Below are 20,988 nucleotides of genomic sequence, written 5' to 3'. Positions count from 1 at the left end.
GTCCACACTTTCTAAAACCCCATGACAGAACATTGGTTCAACAATTTTTCTGGGTTGTTATTTAGAGCTGTGTCTTGAAGCCAGCTTTACATGATAGAAAAAGACTACATTTCAGGGAGGCAAGATTCTTCATTGAGCAATTAAATTACATCCAAGGGCCCTTTCCAAACCAACATCTGTTCTGTTCTGTTGATATTGCTGTTTCTAATGATGTGGATTCAGTTCATATGTGTGTTACTGCATTGTTTTTGACGTTGGTTGATTGAGATTTATTTTCTTAGTGTTGTTGGTTGCTTTGGAGATTCCATCATATGATCTAAATATTTTACAGCAATATTAGCAGGTGTATCAAATTGACATGTATCATCACCATTGACACTCTCATCGACAACATCTTTCTGTCAGGCTTGTTTTGTTTTTAAAATACTTTCGTTAATGTTAATTAATTTCAGTGAGGCTGAGTACTGAGGCCTGTAGTACCATCTTCAGTCACTAGCTGGGGAAGATTGTTAGACTTTAATCAACTTCACTGCACTAGGTGTGTATGGAAGACCATGGTAGATTTGTTGTTGCTTAGTCACAAACTTGTGCCCCCACGCACCATGACCCCACGCGCAACATTCCTCCAGGCTCTCCTGACCTCCACCATCCTTTGGAGTCCACCAAAGCCCACACTCACTGTCCCAGAGACTCCATCTAGCCATCTTCTATGATAGATGCACTATGGCAAACCCAGGCAGGCTCTGGTGGAACCAGATATGCTGGTCACAGTGCATCCAACACTCTGACAATGTCTAAGTTTGCTCTAAGACCTCACTGCATCTACCAAACTAATGACTATATCAACCCATGTAAAGGCAGATCTATTCACTTGTTATAGAATATAATGGAAGGCGATCATGGAGTTGAAACCAGAGTCAGTCATGCTTAAGTCCCTCTGAAATCAATTCAGCTTAAGTTAGTTGTGACTAATTTATTTTTCATCTGTTGTAATGGAACGTAAACGTAATGTGTTCTGGCTCTTACCCACATGTCTTTCAAAGCAGTGTTCGTTTTTTGGAGTGGGGGCTGACCTTCTAGTTCATTCTGGGAAAGGCTTCATATGATTAATGAATTACAAATTAATATTATGCACTGAACAAGGGTGAACTTAGCCAATCTTCTTAATACATAGGGAAAGTTTTGTGTGTGTTAACAACCGAAGGGAGATGATTGCATTATGTACTTTCTCAAAACCATCCTGTCTTGAGTGCACTTTCTCATGGCGATTCTGCATTGAGTATTCATTTGCCAAGAGTACTGATATGAAATGGCAGCCCTGTAATATTTAAATTTCCTGAGAATACGGGGCCCCATTCATTTGAGCGCAGACAAAAATGGGTGGGCTGCTTCTGTGAACCCTTGGCAGCTAGGCCACGCAGTTTGTCAGTCTGGAGTTTTTGTTTTCTTCACGACATTTATTAATGCATTCAGTTAGGTCAGAGACAGGCCTTCTTCCATCTCCAAAAGTTGACATTTACCCCATGAATAAAATTAAATATACTAAATGGAATCAGTGACTGCGGCCCTTTTTCGCTGATTCTCACAAGCAGCAGCCCATAGGGGTTGAATGCCTTTAATTGATTTCTGCGGTGTTACCCAAGCTTCTTTCAACAGCTCACTTTGCTTTTAGCTGCTCCTTCTTGAAATTTACTTTAGGTGTATGCTTCCTTCAGGGGCAAGCTGAATGCTTGTAAGTGAAATATTCAGCATGAAAAAATACCAATCAATATTATCAACAAGGCTGGCTTGAAATCCATCCCCCAGCCCTAGGTTCCTGGAAAAACAAACCAACAGACAAACTTGCCTCTTTGTGGAATCAGGAGGCATTTTGAAAGGATTGCATGGGGATGCAGGAGAAAGGGAGGCCATCAAAAATTGAGGGAACGGTGTAGAGAAGAACCTCGGCTCTCTCAAGTCACAGTCTTCTTGGATAGAGATGTCGGACCCAGAGAAGGTGGCAGAGAGACCTAATTGGGACATGCCACTGCCACCGCAGGGTTACCAATAAAGGTACTCAGAAAGACTGAGAACCAGCCCACCATGGAAAAGGAGGAATGCATTTCAAAACAGGAAAGGAGAATGAGAGAATCAAACTGCCTTTTAAAGCCATTCAACTGGTGGTCATTATTGAAGCCGTTATAGCATCTTGTGAAAGTGAATGTTATAGTTTAGTGAAGTACTTCCTAAAGAAATTCAGTCTTTTATCTGCCCTGAAACTCTCACCTCTCTGCTGCATCTAGAGATGTCTTTCTCAGAAGACTGGTGAAGCACTTAGTCAATCCTTTTTGGAAGCCGTCATAAACGTCTGCAGGATAATGCCTGTCCACTTGCTACTGGTTCACCCTACCCTCCAAACACATGTCCAGTTGTGCTCAGTCTTTTCCTTCCTTCCTTCCTTCCTTCCTTCCTTCCTTCCTTCCTTCCTTCCTTCCTTGGCCCAGCTCAAATTGCATGTTATGCATTGTGAGAATTTCCCCATGTTTGCCTACATCAGTGAAGCTTTTACTACAAAGCCATTGGCCATAAGTCTGACTTCCTAATGAAACAGATAACCCATCTTTAATTTGAGCATTAGATGAGAAATGGAAGAATAATGACTGTAACTCCCTCTTTGATATACAGTTATTTTTTATCTCCACCACCTGCTGGTCAGCATCAGCTTTGTTCCCACTATCTGCCTCCTACTGAGATACAGTTAAATTAAACATTATTCCAAGCTAGAAAAATTGCAGACAAAGCCAGAATTTTTATTAATTAATTAATTAATTAATTAATTAATATATAGTGGCAAAGATGAAGACAAACTTTACTGTCATCTACGCAGATGAAAAGCAACACTTCTTATTAAGCTTTGGATGTTCGTAAAGTGACTGCACCGAAAACTTCAAGATCAATGCCAGTAGACACTGGGTTATTATTTTTCTTACAAATCCTGCACCATTTTGATACAGTATTTAAATTTTATAATCTGAATTATCTGATTTCATGGGTTAATGTATAGGAAAGGTTATCATGAAAAAAGGAAAACTATTTGATTTGAAACTTGATGCATTTTAAGTGTTGTTCTCACTGTGTTTTTTCCTGTTCTTTTCAGGAAGCGAAGGGGATGCATTTTAAAGTCAAATCAGGATCAAATCAAGGGAATGAAGAAGGTGAAAAATATGTAAAAATTAAACTGATCCCAGTGGAGAAAGGTAAGAAGTATCTTTTTCTCAACAGTGATTATCCAGTTGCTCCTTGGATAACTGCAAGCAGGGCATCAAAGTAGCAATTTCTCCAGTTTTTGCTCCATTGAAGCTACTACACACTCTCTGAATATTGGGGCTTGGGGATTAATTCTTATGGCTAATAACTGCTGAAATTGTACCCATCTCCTACTAAAATTTGAATAATTCCTTTAGAAATTCAATCCAACTTTATTTCTTGATTTATCAACAGACTGCACAATAACATGTATGCATCAGTTGACATACAGAAGTAAAATTAATTAATGGATCAAAGATATCAATAAAGAAAAGCAAAAATGCATTTGATTAGTTAATATTTTACCTCAATGTTTCTTTGACATTAGCAAAACAAATTACTTGCAGTTTCTATGGTTAGTCAGGGGAAAAAATCATATCTGCAAGCCCTTTGAGAAAGTCACTATTACCCTATCTTCTGGCAGTAAATTCCATGAATTATGTGTTCTATGAGGGAATGCTTTATTTTTTCTCACTCTTGAATATACTGCCCATCATCTTTACTGGGATATTCCAGTCCTAATGCTATGACCAGAACTTTATGAAAATGGCTTCTCAATCATCTCTGTCTTGCAACCTGAGAGAAATTTGAGAGGCTATTTCATTCAATTTCTCCAGAGGGAACATATATTCTCTCAGGTAGGGCACATGATAGCCAGAGTTGCTTTCCCTTTCTTCCTCCTTCTGGGGTTTTTTGGGAAGTTTGTGGTACCATTTCAAGTGGCAACAGTTTCTACTATGCTGGTAGGCAGGTGTTGGAGTTGCCCCTATAAAAATTGTAAATTTTATACATTAAAATATGGAGAGCCTCACCAGCATCTCTCCCCAGCTCCCATCTGAGAGTTTTTCCTTTCTAGTTCCACCCTTGGGAAAAGAAAAGCAGTCCCAAACTCCTGATTGCCCAGCTGAAACAGGATGGAAACAATGTTGCAAGCTCTGGGCAGCTGTGCTTTCTTTGCAATGTAAAAATACCTAGCCAGCTCATGCTTTGTCTTAAGGAAGTTTGTATCTCTGATTGTAAAAACCAAAACATTGAAACCTGTTAGAATTCTGTAAATCTTGGTTGTTTAATTTTTATGTTACTCAAGCCTTCGTTGTGCCATGATGTTTTTCCTCATGTCTATAATATTTCTCAATATTTCTGTATTATGTTTTTGCACTTCCCCATTGTCCTCACCTTCTCACCCATTCAGAATCTCAGCACTGCCCTGAAACTGTGTGAATGATCCACAACATATAAAAACTCTGCATATGCTCTGGAAGCTCCTAAATTGGCTACATGGCAATGCTGCTGCTTTTCTCTGTCAGAGATGTGTACCTGGGTATTCTCCCAATAAACTGCTGAAACCGGGTGTAGAATATTCCAGTGAATCTGAATGCTAATTGAGATTTCCTGACACAGGCTTTCCAATTAGTTTTCCAATTTCATTTTAAGGGGAAAGGTGTTGTGTCCAGCTCCAAGGAAAAGGCAGAGCTTGGACTGTTCCAACGTCTGTCTTACAGTTTCCTGAAAGCAGCGGGCTACATGTGAACCTGGCCTAAAATAAGCTTCTCTGAAGGGAAGGGCTGGAAAGGGAAAGGTGCCTCCTGATGCTTCCTGACATGGTGTTCTTTTGGATACTGTTCCATGTTTGTCCCCTGAACTGTACTATGAGAGGAAAGCATGCCTGGAGCATCACTGGATATACTCTTTCTGAGAACTGCAAGGACCAGGGAGGGACATATCAACAGAAGGGTATCTACCTATATAATTAATGCTAAATGTAAAATTGCAAGAACAAAAACTAGGGAAGGAAAAAAGGTAATTGTATAGATTTAACTTGATCAGTTTATTTAGATTCACTTTGCATCTGAGTCCAAAAAAAGCATATAAAAAAGCAAGGGTTTTCAATTACTTGAGAAAATGGACTCTTTTGTTTCCAGCTGCATGTGTGTCTGTGTGTCTGTGTGCATGTGTGTGCGTGTCTGTGCACACATACATATATTCCAGTGAAATAATATATGCTTCTAGGTGGTGTTAATCAGTTTTCTTTCATTAGTGCTTTTTTTCCTAGGGGGGTAGCATGGGGATTCCACATGGTGTTCAGAACAGGAAGAGAAAGGAAATAATCTGGGCAGCATGTAGTTCTACAATAAAAACTGCATGCACATGACTGTGTTTCAAAGAATGAATTGTCCTTCATTGAACTAGACTGGTCAGTTGGGGCCAGTTTTACAATGCAGAGTGAAAAATAATAAAGAAGTAACAACTATCAAAGTAATGATTCCTCTGATTGGTGGAGTTAGCGCTTCTTCATGCTAGGAACTGATTCTAAACTGTATTTCGCTGCTCCCTTCACCTGCAACAGGGATTGGCTCCACCCTCAGGGTGATTCAATTTGCTTGTGGGCCAGATCTCAGGAATGCCAGACATTACTTAATTGGTCTCGCTTGGCTTGACAATGATGATCTCACCACCATCCTTCTGACCTTCTTTGTTCTACGGTGTCTTCCCCTGAGCCAGAGTTGGTCTGGTCCTCATCAGCCACTTGGCTACTCCCATCCTTTGACCTTGCCATTTCAGTAATGCATTCCAACCCCTCCTCTTCTACTTCTAGTTCACTTTCAGACTTTGAGCTTTCTAGCTTAGAATGCTACTTTTGAGAAACACAGGTCCAATCCACACATAAAGTCTCTTCTCCCTGACATTATATCTTCACAGAAAAATGTGACAAATGGGGGTTAACTTAAAATCACCCAGTAAGATTTGTGGCTGAGAGGGGAGATTTGCATCTGGTTCCTGGTTCCAAGGAAGCTGTGTGGGTCATACTTTGCCCATCCCTGCTTTAACTCTGCAAAAATGCAGCCTTTCCTTATGCAGCACAAGCTTTTCAGCTTTGGAAAATGCATGCTGTTTTTCAAAGGAGGGAATTTCCCCATAGCATGTTTACCTACTTCACCAGCTGTGCCCAGTTTTGTAATGGATCATGAAAGCAGAAGATCTCAAGATAGCCAACACAACATTTTTGTCCAGTGCTGCTTTATTGGACTGAAAATTGCACTTCACAGGTGGGGAACAGAAGTATGATTTCCAACAAAAGGAAGCCTCCTATTATAATGAACATTAATTATGCATGGAACAGCATAGAGCTTCTCGGAGTAAATCTCCAAAATGATATCCTATAATGTAACTGAACCATTTCAAACATCTTCAAAGGCTACACTGGAAAGAGCTCATTAGCTCCTTATCAGAAAAAGAAGTGCATTGTACTGCAGCAACAAATATGAAAGCCCTGAAGCTCTGTGAAACGAACAAAAGTCCCCCTTTCCACCTTGGTTTGGCTTTGATAACAGAAAAATGTAGAATTGAATAAGACAGTTGTTTTTGGGTGTCACGGAAGGCCAGAAAAACATAGTTGGCCACTTAGGGTGCACTTTTGACAAGTATGGAAGTATTCTGCTCTTACTGCATATGGATGCATTCTACCTGGACCACCTTGAGTTTTCTGATAGCTAATTTGCAGAATGAAGGCCCAGCTTCTGCACATTTTTTAAAATGCAGATTTAGCCTTCTTTAAAAACAAAAGTCCTCCTGCTGGCTTCACTCACATCAGATGGAATCAGCATTGATGCACCAAATACAATGCATTAATAACAATAACAATAATGAAAATGTCCCCATATATGACTACATCCCTTGCAAGCGCCACGTTGCACTAATTCTTTTTTAAAGGTTGCTTTAAAGAATCTAGCTTGAAACTGTGTTGGGTTGAAAATAATGAATGTTTCGGGTGAAAATGCAACAGCAAAATCACAGTATGGTAGAGGAAAAACAGCAGAGGAAGCCTAGCTCGTCTTAGTGGAAGCAGGAGTTCTAATTTAGATCTTGTAGATTTATTACACATTTTATTTTAGACCTACACACCAAAGGCCAACAAGGAATGCAATAGAATTGGTCTTAGCTGCTCCAGGCTTCATGTAATCAACCTTGGTTTCATACTAATGAATCCTATACATTCCTGCAGTGACCTATCTCAGCAGGGGTGACTGTGTGAAAGCACAGAACTTTAGAAATGATTGGAGTCCAAAGTAGATAACAGTAGAAAGCAGGTATGAGTAAAAGCAAACCAGAAAAGCATCCTCCCATGAACCTAAGCTCCATCTTATTCTGCTTCTCCCATATCTAGCAACTCGAAATGTCCCCAAGAGAAATTACTCCACTTCTTACTGGATTGCTTTTATTGCTAAATCTCTTCTACTAGCTTGATTGGTTTTTATCTGATCAAGAGTTTTCCTCCCTCTTTGGCAATCATTTAAGGAAGCAGATTTTTGACACTTGCATCCATTAAGCTTCTTTATCTTCGGGTCTTTGAACAGTTTGCACGTTTTCATTTAGGTCCAGGTTGCTTTCACTCTTGTTACTCATGGGTGAAGAGGCTGAGGAAAGAGTGAATGTTTTTCCTGCATAATAAGAAATGCATTCTGATAAAGATACATTGTATGGTATACACAATGCATCTGTAATAATTCCAAATTATTTTGGAATGTCAATGTCATTGCTTTCTTTCTATGGATATAGAACAGTTGTCTAGAAAGCTGGTCAGGTTCCTTGCAGGATAAAAAGGAGGGAAACAGGTATGATGACTCCATGCATGACTCTAAACTAAACATGGAATGCCAGACATGGCTGGTGAATTTTTTCTTTTGTGCCAGAACAACCAAGGCTTTGGCTGCCACTCAGCCCAAAATGTACCTCTGTTGTTTAGCAACCAGCTTTTCTGACATCATCCCATTCTCATCATGCTTCAGCTTAGAATACAGAAGAATGTGACAGAAAGATATATGCATATGAGGGCACCATGCCTTGCTGAGTTCTTGCAATTTGAAAAGAGAAAATCAAGTTCTTAGAAATTGTGAGAAAATGGAGGTGAACTGGAAAGAAGTAGACGTCACAAAGTGGGATTGACTACTCTGGCAACCATGGGGAATTAGCACTCTTCCGGGTGTCTGTAATTTTTCCACTGCAGAAACTAATTATTGTAAAGGGTGTTCAGCATTTGGGGGAGGAGAATGCTTTACAAAATGCTGAAACAATTGTATGTGCCAGGGAGAAAATGAAGACATATGGGGATGTGTGGAATGCAATATGGTTTGACAGACCTCATTTTCTGACAGTTAAATACTTTGACTGGTTGATATGGCATGGCTGATAGTGTGGAAAATAGAAAGATACCCACCCTGTGTTCTGTGCAGGTTTCTGCACAGAAATGGTACAAAATGTTCTGTTTGAATGTAAGTATCTGAACTGAAGGCATCACTGGAGAATTATCTATAGGGCAGGGTAAGAAAATTTCATTGTATTGCGACTCATGTGACATGAACACACATCTATGGACCTGCTTATATATCTGTATCCATTACTTGATGGCCGCAAGATCAAATCATGATGAGTATGTATCAAAGAGTTTTTTCAGCTCAGGCTCCCACAGATAAATCACCCCACCTCATCACCTGCTTAGAACTACGTTGTTCATAGAGCAAGTCAGCATCATCCAACCACCTTGCAACTTTATGCCCTGAAGGCAGGCCTGGGGAAGTCTCATGCATCTGATGAAACAAGTCTTCCCAGAAGACAACCTTCTGGCCACACATGACAAAGAAGCAGCTTATGTTGAGTGGCCTTGGGCCAAATCAAGGGGATCCTGGAGCCTTGAGGGAGATGGCAGTTAGATGTTCTCCTCAAGACCAGGTATCATCCATTCTAATGTGAGGTTCCTTGGCTGGACCAGGTCCCATGGGCCCTCTTACCTGCAAGAGGCATTATCAAATTTCAGTGCACAACCTTATATATTTATTTATTTTATTTATTTGAAAGCCACACGTTAGCATCATGCTTGCTGGGCAGCCAATCTTGCATGGACAAAACTGCGTTCTGTGGGTGCTACTTCTGGGAGTCATAGAATCACGGAATAAAAGAGTTGGAAGGGGCCATGAAGGCCATCGAGTCCAACTCCTGCTGTTGCAGGGCACCATGTTACACCATCCCACTCAGATGGCTGTCCAGTTTCGTCTTGGTTGTCTCTAGTGTGGGAGAGCCCACCACTTCTCTAGGCAGCTGTTTCCACTCTCGTATTATTCTGACAGTGAATAAGCTTTTCCTGATGTCCAGCCTGAATCTGGGTTGTTACAATTTGAATTGGTTATTCTATGTCCTTCACTCTGGTATCAGTTGGAAGACATCTTGACCTTCTTCTTTGTGGTAGCCTTTGAAGTACTTCTAGAGGGATTTCGTGTCCCCTCTCAGCTTTCTCTTCTCAAGGCTGAACATGCCCAGTTCCCTCAGTCTCTCCTCACAGGGCAGTTTCCAAATCCTGGATCATTTTTTTGCCCTCCACTTGACCCTTTCTAATTTACCAGCATTTTTCTTAAATCCTGGTGCTCAGAACTGGACACAGTATTCCAGGTGAGGTCTGACTAGTGAGGAGTATAGAGGAACTACTATTTCTCATGATTTGGAAGTAATACTTCTGTTAATGCATCCCAAAATAGCATTTGCCCTTTAGGTGGCTGCATCACTTTGTTGGCTGATGTTTAGCCTATTGTCCACAATTACTTCAAGATCTTTTTCTTGTTCAGTTCTGTTGAGCCATGTATTCCCCATCTTGTATCGATGCCTTTGGTTTCTTTTTCCTAGGTGGAGGACTTGGCACTTGTCCCTATTGAATCTCATTCTGCTGGTTTCAGCCCAGTGTTCATCAAGATTGCCCTGGATCCTCTTTCTGTCTTCTAGGGTATTTGCTCTTCAGCTTTGAGAATTTGCTATTCTGTGCTTCAAGGATCTTCCTTATCAAGATTTCCCCTCCCTCTTGCACCCCTTTCCCCTTAAGAGTTTACTCTTTCCTTCTGCTGCCAGTCATCAAGTGATTTGAAATACACTCCTGCTTGAATTATCTTGACAAATATTATCTACCCGGGAGTACATTATTTGTGATGCTTGCTAAATTTCATAACTACTTGGCTTATTGATCCAAACCATTCCATTCATAAAGCTCACATTTGTAGTGAGCCTGGACCAATAGAGTATGGATTCAGTGTAACATTCAGAATGGAGTGTAAGCTTTGGTTTGCATCTGTGTTCAGTCCAGAAGGTAGAAACAGGCATACACATTTTTCGGCATACGCATTTTTTGGAGACTCTGGGGGAAAATATTCAACATGGGCTTGTCCATACAGTGTATGAATGTTGAGGCAACTGTATAGCATTTAAGAGTCCTTAATTAATATTTGTTAGTTCTTCACCCCTCATCTCTCAATAGATTTCATTTGTATCCCTCAGTCATTTTACTTCATGACATGTGGGTGAAATGCAATTTCCCCCCTCCTTCTCCCTTTCTTCTGTACCTCCCCACCTTCCCTGCTCCTTCTTTTGTGGGGCAACACAAGATACCTTTAATTGATTTATTGGATATTCTACTAATTCTCCCTCCTAATTGTAGCTTATGTCTTTATATGATTCATTTGTTGGTGTAACTCATGAGTTAGATAATGCCTTTATCAAGGTTTAAGAGTTTTCTGTCATTTCAAGGATCTGAGGTATGTGTTACCAATACCTACTGCATTGGACCTTGTTGGTGTCCTAGTTAACCAAGCCATACCACACCATGGAGCAATGTAAAACCTTCTACTTATTGATTTACAGTGTTATGACATTGTTATCCCATTCTTCCTCCAGGAAGCTCAAAGGAACTTATGAGATAAAGAAGGATGGCTGGGACCGTGTGAGTTCATGGCGTATGCCAAGATTCTAACTCAGCCTTCCCAAGTTCTCTGTATGTGGCTGCGGGTAATTGAAGGTGAAAGCTTATAGAGGGCATGAGCCTGAGCAAGGCAAGGGTGGCATAGATCGAAAGGATGGTTGATTGTGGTTGACTAAACAGTGAATGCAGGAAATGAATAGGCCTGGCCCGATCCATATCTCTGCTGATGGTTACAAGTGAAACCATTTGTTCAGTGCTGCGTAGTAGCTCTCATGCCAGATTAAGAAAGCATCCACACTGAGCCATCATCTGTTCTAAATAAGGTTTTGGAAAAAAGACAAATCCACCACCCCTGTGTAAAAGAAAAAAAAAGGGACAAATGCATTTCTTCATGGCTTTTTTTTCTTTCTGAATATGAAAAGTATCTTTTTTTCTTCTCCCAGGCAGGAAAAAGGCAGACTGCTCCAAGTATCCACCTCCAGTCCCTTGACTAAAGAATGAAAATGCATCCCTTTTTGAAAAGCACTCTTTAAAGTCCACTTTCCCCCCAAAAAAGGATGCATTGTGCAAATACAAGATTGTAAGTTTGCACACTTCTGATGGAAAATGGGATTCTCCTCCTATTGGGATTCAGTGCTGCAACTGGGGAATTTTTGTCAGATTTTCAAAACTTTTTAATTTTCCCAATATATTAAGACCTGACTCTTTTAATTGGGGTTTTATTGTTAGTTGCATTTTTAGAATGCTGTGTTTCATTTTTACATTGTGCATAGTTAAACCATTCCGAGACTTCAGTAATGGAATGGTCTAGAAAAGTTTTAAATAAATAAATCAATAAATAAAAATAAATAAGTATGGGTGTGATTGAGCACAGCCTTTCAGGACCAGGCAGCTCCTGGTGGTGGGGCTGCCCCTCTCCCCAAATTTGTTTTCAGTGTTTTCTGGCCTGGCAGGTTGGTGATAGATAACCCAGTCGGGCCATTGCTGGTAGCAGAACCCAAACACTACAGATGCACTATGGGGTGGAGGTTACTGCTGCCTCTTCACAGCCTCCACCTGAGACAAGTAGCTCTTCATGATGCATGATAGTGACAGATCCTGAATGAAGAGGTGATGCTGAGAAGTTTGGTCTCCTTAACTGTGTACATGTAGTGAAATTTAGGGTAACACTTCTGCTTTTCACAGGTAACCTTTCCAGCTTTGACAACACCTGGCAATTTATTGCTGTAAGAAAAAGACTTCTAAGCAACTGTCGAGCAATTTTTCTACCTGGATTCTGCTGCTTAAATATGTATTGTCTCGGAAGCTTTCTGCTGATCCAGTCAAGATTTTTGCTGTGTTTCAAAGCTTTGCCACCTCTGCTTTGCCACCCCCCGCCCTACCCACCATCTGCCTACAGCTCTCTATCAAATGGCTTTATTTTCCGTTTTGTCTCACAAGTCGCCCTGCTCTGCACTAGAGAAATGATGCCTAGAATTCCCAGTGGGTCTCCTTAGCTAAAGTGAAAGTTACAGTACACATTTCTATGTGTACGTGTTTTAGAAGCATCCCAAAAGGTTTGTAACAGGAAGTGCTTCAGATGAGAGAGAGAAATATGCACATTTAATTATTCTCACAGGATCCAGGACATATTAGCTGAAAAAATCCGTCTTAAAGTCTATTCTCTGTGAGGCAATAGCAACTTGCATTTCCTCGAGTGACATTTATTTTTAGGTAATCAGTTAGCACAATTGTCTCTCATACAGATTTTATTCCATTTTAACATCCTAACAAACCTGTTACAGAAGCTGAGTAGAATCAACATCAGTATGCCAAGCTTGCTCCAAGTTTGGGCCCTTGGGCAAAACACCCTCCATGACACCACTCTCTCTGCAAGGCTGCCTTCTCACCACCATGGCCGCCAGCTGGTCTTACTTCTCATCGTGCCTGTTGCCCTCGCTTGCTTGGCAGGCAGAGAGAGAGGAGGGAGCAAGGAGGCCAGGGCTACCTCTGTTTTCCCCCTCACCACCCATGTTGCCTTGTAGAAAGTGAAAGGCAGGAGGACAAGCAAGTTACAATGAGGAAGAGGACAGATGCAGTGAGAGTCTGGCCATCCTGATCTTTGATGCTGACCCTGGTCCCACAACCTCCCAGAGAGTTCAACACCTCAGTTGAGCAGGTGCCTGGGTCCTTAAAAACAGCCACGCTGTTACAGAGGAGTTGATCTAGTATATTCATGAAGAAAGAAGTTATTGAAAGCTTTCATTCATAATCTTGTTCCTGATATGGACCTAGCCCAGCCCTCTTCATGTGTGGGACAACAGCTTCCCATCAACCCCATCTGGCTGGTCTCTTGGCTGTGTGGCTGGGGGCGACTGTGTTTGTAGTCCAACACATCTGCCAAGCACAAGTTTGGTAAGGCTGGTTTTGTGAGCTTTCTGTCAGCACCAGATTCAGCAGACTGGTCTGAATCTCTATTCCCACTGCCTCAGCTCACTGCTGTGTGCAACATATTAATATGTTAATGCAAAATCACAGGAATCCCAGGACCTTAGAAATGCATTATACATCCAAAGGCATGGGAGACTGCCACGAGGGAAGTGAAATTTATTATTGCTAATGAGACATTTTTTGATCATCTTCTCTATTTGGGGTGGGGCGATAGAGCCAAGCAACATAGGCTATGTCAGTACTTGGGCATGGCATGTGCACACATGCTAAAAAGACATTTTATTTATCATCTTACATATGGAAGAAACATAGGAATTAATTGATGTTATATAGTGCATTTCTGAAACTTAAAAGTTAATATGCATATTAGCAACTAACTTTGTTGTCAAGTGCTTTGTGGAAGGTCTGTAAGGTTTAAATTTTTGAACATTTCAACTGTGATTTGAAAGTATGGAACATGTGTTATCACCTCTTACTTCCATCAGCCACAACAAAATAAAGCAACAACATAGACTTACTGAGAAAGCGTGATCCACCCATAAACTCACTAGTACTGCAAGAACTGTAGGGGTGCTGGAGACACCCCAGATGGACTCAGGTAAGTTCAATCATTAAAGAATCTGACCCATGAATTCTGTGATGGACTGGCTTTTTCCAAGTCACACAGATCTGACGGACTCTGCCACAAGCCTTCCCAATGGTGAACTCTATTTTTGAGAAAGAGCTGGATAATTTCTCACTTGCCTGGAAAAAAAAGGTGAAATTTCTTTGCCAATAGCATGTGTCTTAAGATAACTTAAGGAAGTTCTTGGAAGGAAAGTTTCCACTGCCTCTGCTTTCCTACCAGTATCTCCTGTCTTTTGTACCACATTGATTGGAAAACTCTCCCCAGCCCTTCCGCATAGACGCCAGCCCAAATGGCAGTTCAATCCATTTCAGGTCCACGCCAGTTTTTTATGTATTCATTCATAAGTCTGTTTCTGCAGTAATGTGCATTTTTCTTTTAAAAGGGGAACAAAATTGCATACATATGCCTTACATTATCTATTTTATATTGTGTTTTCTCACAAAATACACATTTCTTAATCTATTTTCCCTAACTCTAGTTTTCTAATTGTGGTTGATCATAGGAGATGCATTTCCAAGTGTGTTTTGTTCTCCCTCACTCCCTCCCTATCTGTCCCACCAACTGCATTATAAGATTCAGAAAAATGTAAAATCCAAAGGATAATTATGTCCTACTCAATTAGTCTGAGAAATGTGAATTGAGTCAATTTACAGTGGAATTCGGCAATATCAAATTCCTCAGTGCAAATGGTGGAGGGCTGGGAGAGAGACCAGGTGGCTTTCCTTTCAAGAGCTTCTCTGTGTTAGTGTCTCTTCGTATCCATGTCAGTGAAGTACATCCCAGGCCCACTTTGCCATGCTCTTTTTTGGGAGAGATGAGAGTCCAAGCGATCATTTCACATACTCCTTCACGGTCTCCCTGTTCTGAAAGGCATTTAACAAGTCTTACACCTTGAAGATTAATGGCAAAGATGTGATGCAAGCAAAATATTCAGGTGATTAATGTCAGATTTAAAGAAGAGGTCAGAGAAAGAAGGAAGACCTTTTCTCATTAAATGAGATTAGAAGGATGACTGTCAGGAAACAATGACGAAGAATAAGCCAGATTTTATAGACAGGGAAAGCATCAATTTTTTAAAAGTCTGAAGAGAAGCGCACTCTGATCAATGTGCATACATAACAGAAGTCCATTGAAAGCTTATGAATATTTCCGTGTCACATAAACATTTATAGAGAAACAGAAGCTTCATTTCTTGGACTGAAAGCAATGGCAAAATATTTGTGCTTTCATTACAAGATCACTACTGGGCACTCATGCTGCTTTAATGAAAACAGAGCTTGGAGAGAAATGAGCCCAATATAAAGTCGCAACTCCTTTTCATAAGTTGTCTCTGCTATACCTCATGCATCTAAATTCACAAGTCAAAGAACTGTATCAAACCAGGACATAAAACAGGAAGAAGGAAACCAAAGGCAGTGGCAGTTACATGATGGATTGTATCCAAGAAAGTTGATAGCAAGTGTGCAATGGCTGAAACGACACACATGCACGCACACGCATGAGTCTGAGAAAATACAGGGTACAACTCTAGCCATGCTGGTGTGCAAATGGTAAGGAGCAGAACTCAAATTCTCTGTTGAAAACTGGGGTGCCAAATATAAGTTGGAACTTTTCCTTCATCAGGAAAAGTTGGACAGGGATGCATACTTGATCCCAAACTTGAAAAAGTTAGTTGCTCTTTACTTTTTGAAATAATAAAAAATCATAAAATCTGGCATTAACCTTGCAGAGAAGGTAACTTTGGAGACCAATCCAGGGAAAGAAAATTGTGCTTCTGGTTTACTGGATGTAATGAGATTTCAGTTACCCACAACTAGTGATGCTAGACAAATGCACAACTGACTCTAGTGTCCAACCTGCAAATTCCATATAAGACCAGCTTTCCCTGAGTCACACAAACTTGTGAATTCACGTCCATTTGGACATAATTTTGAAATAATTATTTTAAAACAATTTTTAAAAATTTAAATAATTTTAAAAATTAAAATAATTTAAAAAAAGGAAAAACATCACCTCCCCATAGTTCAAAACACACAAATACACATTTATCAGGGATTTCCTTCTTTGGGGGTGACTTACACATTTTCAGCAGTGGAAATTTGAATTTGTTCACATGTGTACACAGGCATTTGCACACTATCTTATGGCATTGATTAGTGGATGAGAGAACCAGAGATGCCTGAAAGTCTACGAGCCATGTATGGAATGGATTTTACAGCACGTTTGCATCCTCAAGCATAATTACTTTGTCCTTTTGAGGTGCTATTTCAATGTTTTGATTTTCACTGGATTTCCACTGAATTTAGCCTTCCATTACAACCATGTTAAAGCACTATCTGTTAGCCAGTTTCCCCATAGCACAGGTACTGCTCAGCACCGAAAACCATGAAATTCATGTACGTGACAGTTTTTCTCAGACACAGAAATATCAGAGCACATCTTACAAATGGCTCAATAGAGTTCCTATCATGACATGCTGGTACCAGACAAGTGTACACAAAGCATTTTTGATTCAAGGGTATATCAAATACAATATTTAATTGGATGACAACTTTCATTCAAAAGAACAGGTCCAGTTTCAATTCCTGCTCTGGAGGATCCATTGCAAAATAAAAACGGGGATCTGACCTTTTAACTGCTTGAGTATTTATGGAAACTTAGTGAAATTCTGCTTATAAAAGATGGATTTGGTGCACATAAGGACCTGGGCATGCCCAGAGGCATGCTACCTGTGATGGAAGTACTTCCTTCTCTCAGTGTTAGTCACTGTGCTGATAGAAATCAGGGTCATGAGGTTACTTCCACTGCCTATTTTGTTCATTCTTCAAAACTTGAAATGGCCTAGAGACATTGCCTGAGCCTTTTGATCTTTCTTATAATTATTCATACCCTCTTCTTTGATCACATGTAAAAATAAATAAATCTATTCATTCTGCTTTCCCTTCCATTCACTCTTTTCAGCATTAGGTTCCATTCATCCCAACATTTAAGATTTTGTTTAAAGGTTGCATAAATTTCTGCATGCATTATTGTGCCTGCTGCTCCTAATGCATGTTTTAGATGCTGTTTTGACTCATATATACACTTTAGTAAAGCAAGTTTATGAAGCAAGGATTTTTCTTCACAAAACACAATTCAGATCTGCTATTTTTGCTGTATGTGCAGTTTTGCATGCATACTTTTGATTGGCAAACTCCACTGCACCTTTTAGAGATGTCCTAATTTCAAAGGAAGGTGAGTTTGGCTTTGTGGAAAGTGGAACATTTGGTAAGGGGTGAATCCTATGGAATATCAACCTTGTTTGAAGGACATCGGATGGTTTGGATTTCTGGCTCCAAATACAGAGGCTGGCGTCCAACTCCAGAGCTGTGAAATGAAGCTGCAGGCCCAGTTCTGCTCTGCCCCTTTCAATTCTCATGGAAAAAACCATGCAGGCTGCACTTCAAGGTCAGAAAAGTGACCCTGAAAAGAGGAAATTGGGTGGTGAGGGAAGGAGACAGGACTGGCTAAAACAAAAGATATGCTCCAGCCTCTTTCTCCAACTCTGAAAATAGCTGCTGAGTGAAAATCTTGAGTGAGAGAAGCAGCGAGGTAGCAATTTCTGCTACTTCTCCCATTTCACACTGGATAAACATGGTCTTCTGATTACACAGGCTTATGGCCGTCTCCGTAGTACTGCATCCTAAATTAAACTGCAAAACAAACAAAGCCTGCCCACCCCTTCGTATTAAGCCCTCAAGCACTTTCTAAACCTTTCATACAATTACTGGGAGATCACAAAATTGGCAGTGAGGCATCCATGCATCTCCAGTGAGACATTACCAAGAGGGTAGTCCTTGAAAGCTGTGTCTTAATCTCTGCCATGTTATATTATGTTAGCTGGTGAAGACAAAAAATGAAAGAAATGCAGCTACATTTCTGCAGGCTCACAAGTATAAATAGGTGTGGGGTGGGAGGGAGAAGCTGAATATTTTTAGACTTTGTGGACAAACATTTGTGGTTTACTACAAAGAAGGCTTTGGGAAGCATCTACTGGAGTGGTACTCCATCCATTCCAATGACCAGCAGAGTTGTGAAGTTGCCAAAATGATTTCATCAAGAACTGTTGCAGTTGCAAAGTTGCCAAAACGATTTCATCAAGAACATCATGGATCTGATGAAGTTGGCTCTAGTTAGGGACTTGAAACCTTCTGCTTATGTGTGCAAATAATGCAGCCCTGTCCTTCAGAACCCTAACTGCATATGGCGGCAAGATTGTACGCTCTCCGGAAATGTTTATGAACTCCGACACTTTCATTCATTTGAAAATCTGCACTTTTAAAAATGTGGCAGATACTACCACAAAAACGATCATTTTCCCATTTTCCTCTAAGGGAGAAAAGTGTGTTTTTGGTGCACTTTTCCAAGATGGTGTTCAGAGGAAAATCGCTTGTGTACCTACCCTTGCCTTGACTCCACAAAATCCTATATTGTATTTATGGGTTTGTCAGGCAGCTTCATATTTCAGTATCTAGCTGGTCAGACAGAGTGGTCCCTCCCCCCCTGGGCATCCTGTATAAAAGTGGATTATGGGAAATGGATATTTCCTAATGTGCTTTTTTCTGCTTTGGAGACAAAGCCGTGAAATTCAGAACATTAAAATCTATGGGATGATGATGGTTTGGGGGACATTCCTTGTTAAAAATGTGCAAAATTCCCTGGAATACTTTCACTAGTCTTGAGTAAGAACTTCCGAATATACCTTACATGTTTGCCCTGTGAGAAATGAGGTAGAATACTCCTCACTAGTTATGCCTCACCTGGAATACTGTGTCCAGTTCTGGGCACCAAGATTGAAGAAAGATGCAGGAAAATTAGAAAGGGCCCAGAGGAGGGCAACAAAAATGATCCAGGGTTTGGAAACACTGCCCTTTGAGGAGAGACTGAGGGAACTGGGCATGTTTAACCTTGAGAAGAAAAGACTGAGGGGAGACATGATATCCCTCAAAGTACCTCAAAGGCTGTCACAAAGAGGAAGGTCAAGATCTCTTCTAGCTGATACCAGAGTGAAGGACACAGAATAACCAATTCAAATTGTAACAAATCAGATTCAGGCTGGACATCAGGAAAAGTTTTTCACTGTCAGAGCAATACGAGAGTGGAAACAGCTTCCTGGAGAGGTGGTGGGCTCTCCCACTCTTATAAACGTTCAAAAAGAAACTGGACAGCCATCTGAGTGGGATGGTGTAACGTGGTGTCCTGCAACAGCAGGGGTTGGACTAGATGGCCTTCCTGGCCCCTTCCAAGTCTCCTACTCTATGATTCTTTGAAACTTTGGGGTTTGCATTGCAGAACCATTTAACACTCTCTTACTAAGTTCTACACCATTTCAGGCAACTCAAGGATCCATCCTTTCCTGAGATTGCACAATTGTTCAATGTAGCTTATTTCAGAACAATCTTCTATAAATTATGGATAGACCAATGCCTCAGCTAAATGGAATCCATTTGCTTGAGTTTCATGTCCAGACACCTACATTTATGCACTGGCATGTTGAGATATTTGGCAATAAGGGCCTATAAATGATGCATTTTTTAAAAAAATAAATTTGTCTCTAAACCCAGGTGACTATTGCAACTGAAAGTACAAGCTGCCACTCATTTAAGGAATGATTAACCTATACAGTTAAGGGCATGTTTGCCTGTCATGTACTAATAAACTCATTTGTCACTCTTTATTTTGTATCTCACTCAGCACAAAAGAGAAACTTTTCCTTTTCTGTTTAATAGCACGCAGGTTGTTATTCCTTCTGACAGTAGGGATTGAATCCAGGTAGCTTTCTCTAATTAGGTCAAGTCAGAAATCACAGGAGGACTAGGCTGAGAAGTAGTCAAGCTTCCAGAAACCTTGAACTGCTTAGCTGAGGGTGCAGACAAGTGTTTCAGCCTGGAAATGAAGGCAAGTGGAAGAAAGAGGTTGGGGGCTATTTTTGCTTAAGCACAATATCAGGTGGATTAGAAGTATTTAGCATTGCTAGAATGGCATTGTGTATCACCATGTTACAGCCCCTTCCTGCTTGATTGTTTTCCCATGGCCTGCCTGCATGATGACAGGCTGTATTGCTGTGGCCCATCACTGGGATGAAGATGGACCTCGCAAAGTCCTCCTCCTCCTCCTCCTCCTCCTCCTCCTCCTCCTCCTCCTCCTGCAGTGGTAACAGCAGCAGGGATGGCAAGGACCCCAACCCTAAGAAGATTCTTTTGAGTGTATTTGTTTCATGAGTGGAGCTGGCTGGAGCCGGGGGTCAGACTAGATGGCCCGGGAGACCTCTTCTGACTCGCTCTGTTTCTATGTTTCTATCTTGCTGCTGGGATGACTGGATAAACTGGATATATTATTGGGAATGGGAAATATAAGGGATATATTATTACTTCTTCTCTTCTTCTTCTTCTTCTTCTTCTTCTTCTTCTTCTTCTTCTTCTTCTTACTAGTACTACTAATATCCCACCTATTCTCAGAGGTATGATGGCTCACAACAATAAAGACATATGCAAATGAAATGCTTAAAATGTACAAAATTTAAATAAATTACATCAGATAAATATCAAAGTGGTACAAAATACGCCATTAAAAAAACTACGATACTATAAAGAATGAAACCAATCCAACACAAACTCACAAGCTCAGGTCATTTGCTAGTGTCTGCTGGGAAAAAAGTTTTCCCCTTGCTTCTGGAAACCTCACAGGGAGGGCACCAAGCTCACCTCCTTAGGAAGGGAGTTCCAGGGCCCTGAGGTGGCCATTAACAAGCAGCTTTCCTCTGTTCCCACCCAGCAGGCCTGTGAAGAAGGTGAAGCTGTGAAAAGGGCTGGAGAATGCTGTCTTATAGAAGACAGTTTACTCCACGTTTTCCAGTGTTCACCATCTATTC

This window comes from Varanus komodoensis, unplaced genomic scaffold, assembly GCF_004798865.1.
Source record: "Varanus komodoensis strain SLA01 unplaced genomic scaffold, ASM479886v1 scaffold18_3, whole genome shotgun sequence".
NCBI lineage: Eukaryota > Metazoa > Chordata > Lepidosauria > Squamata > Varanidae > Varanus > Varanus komodoensis.
This window is presented reverse-complemented; position numbering follows the sequence as displayed.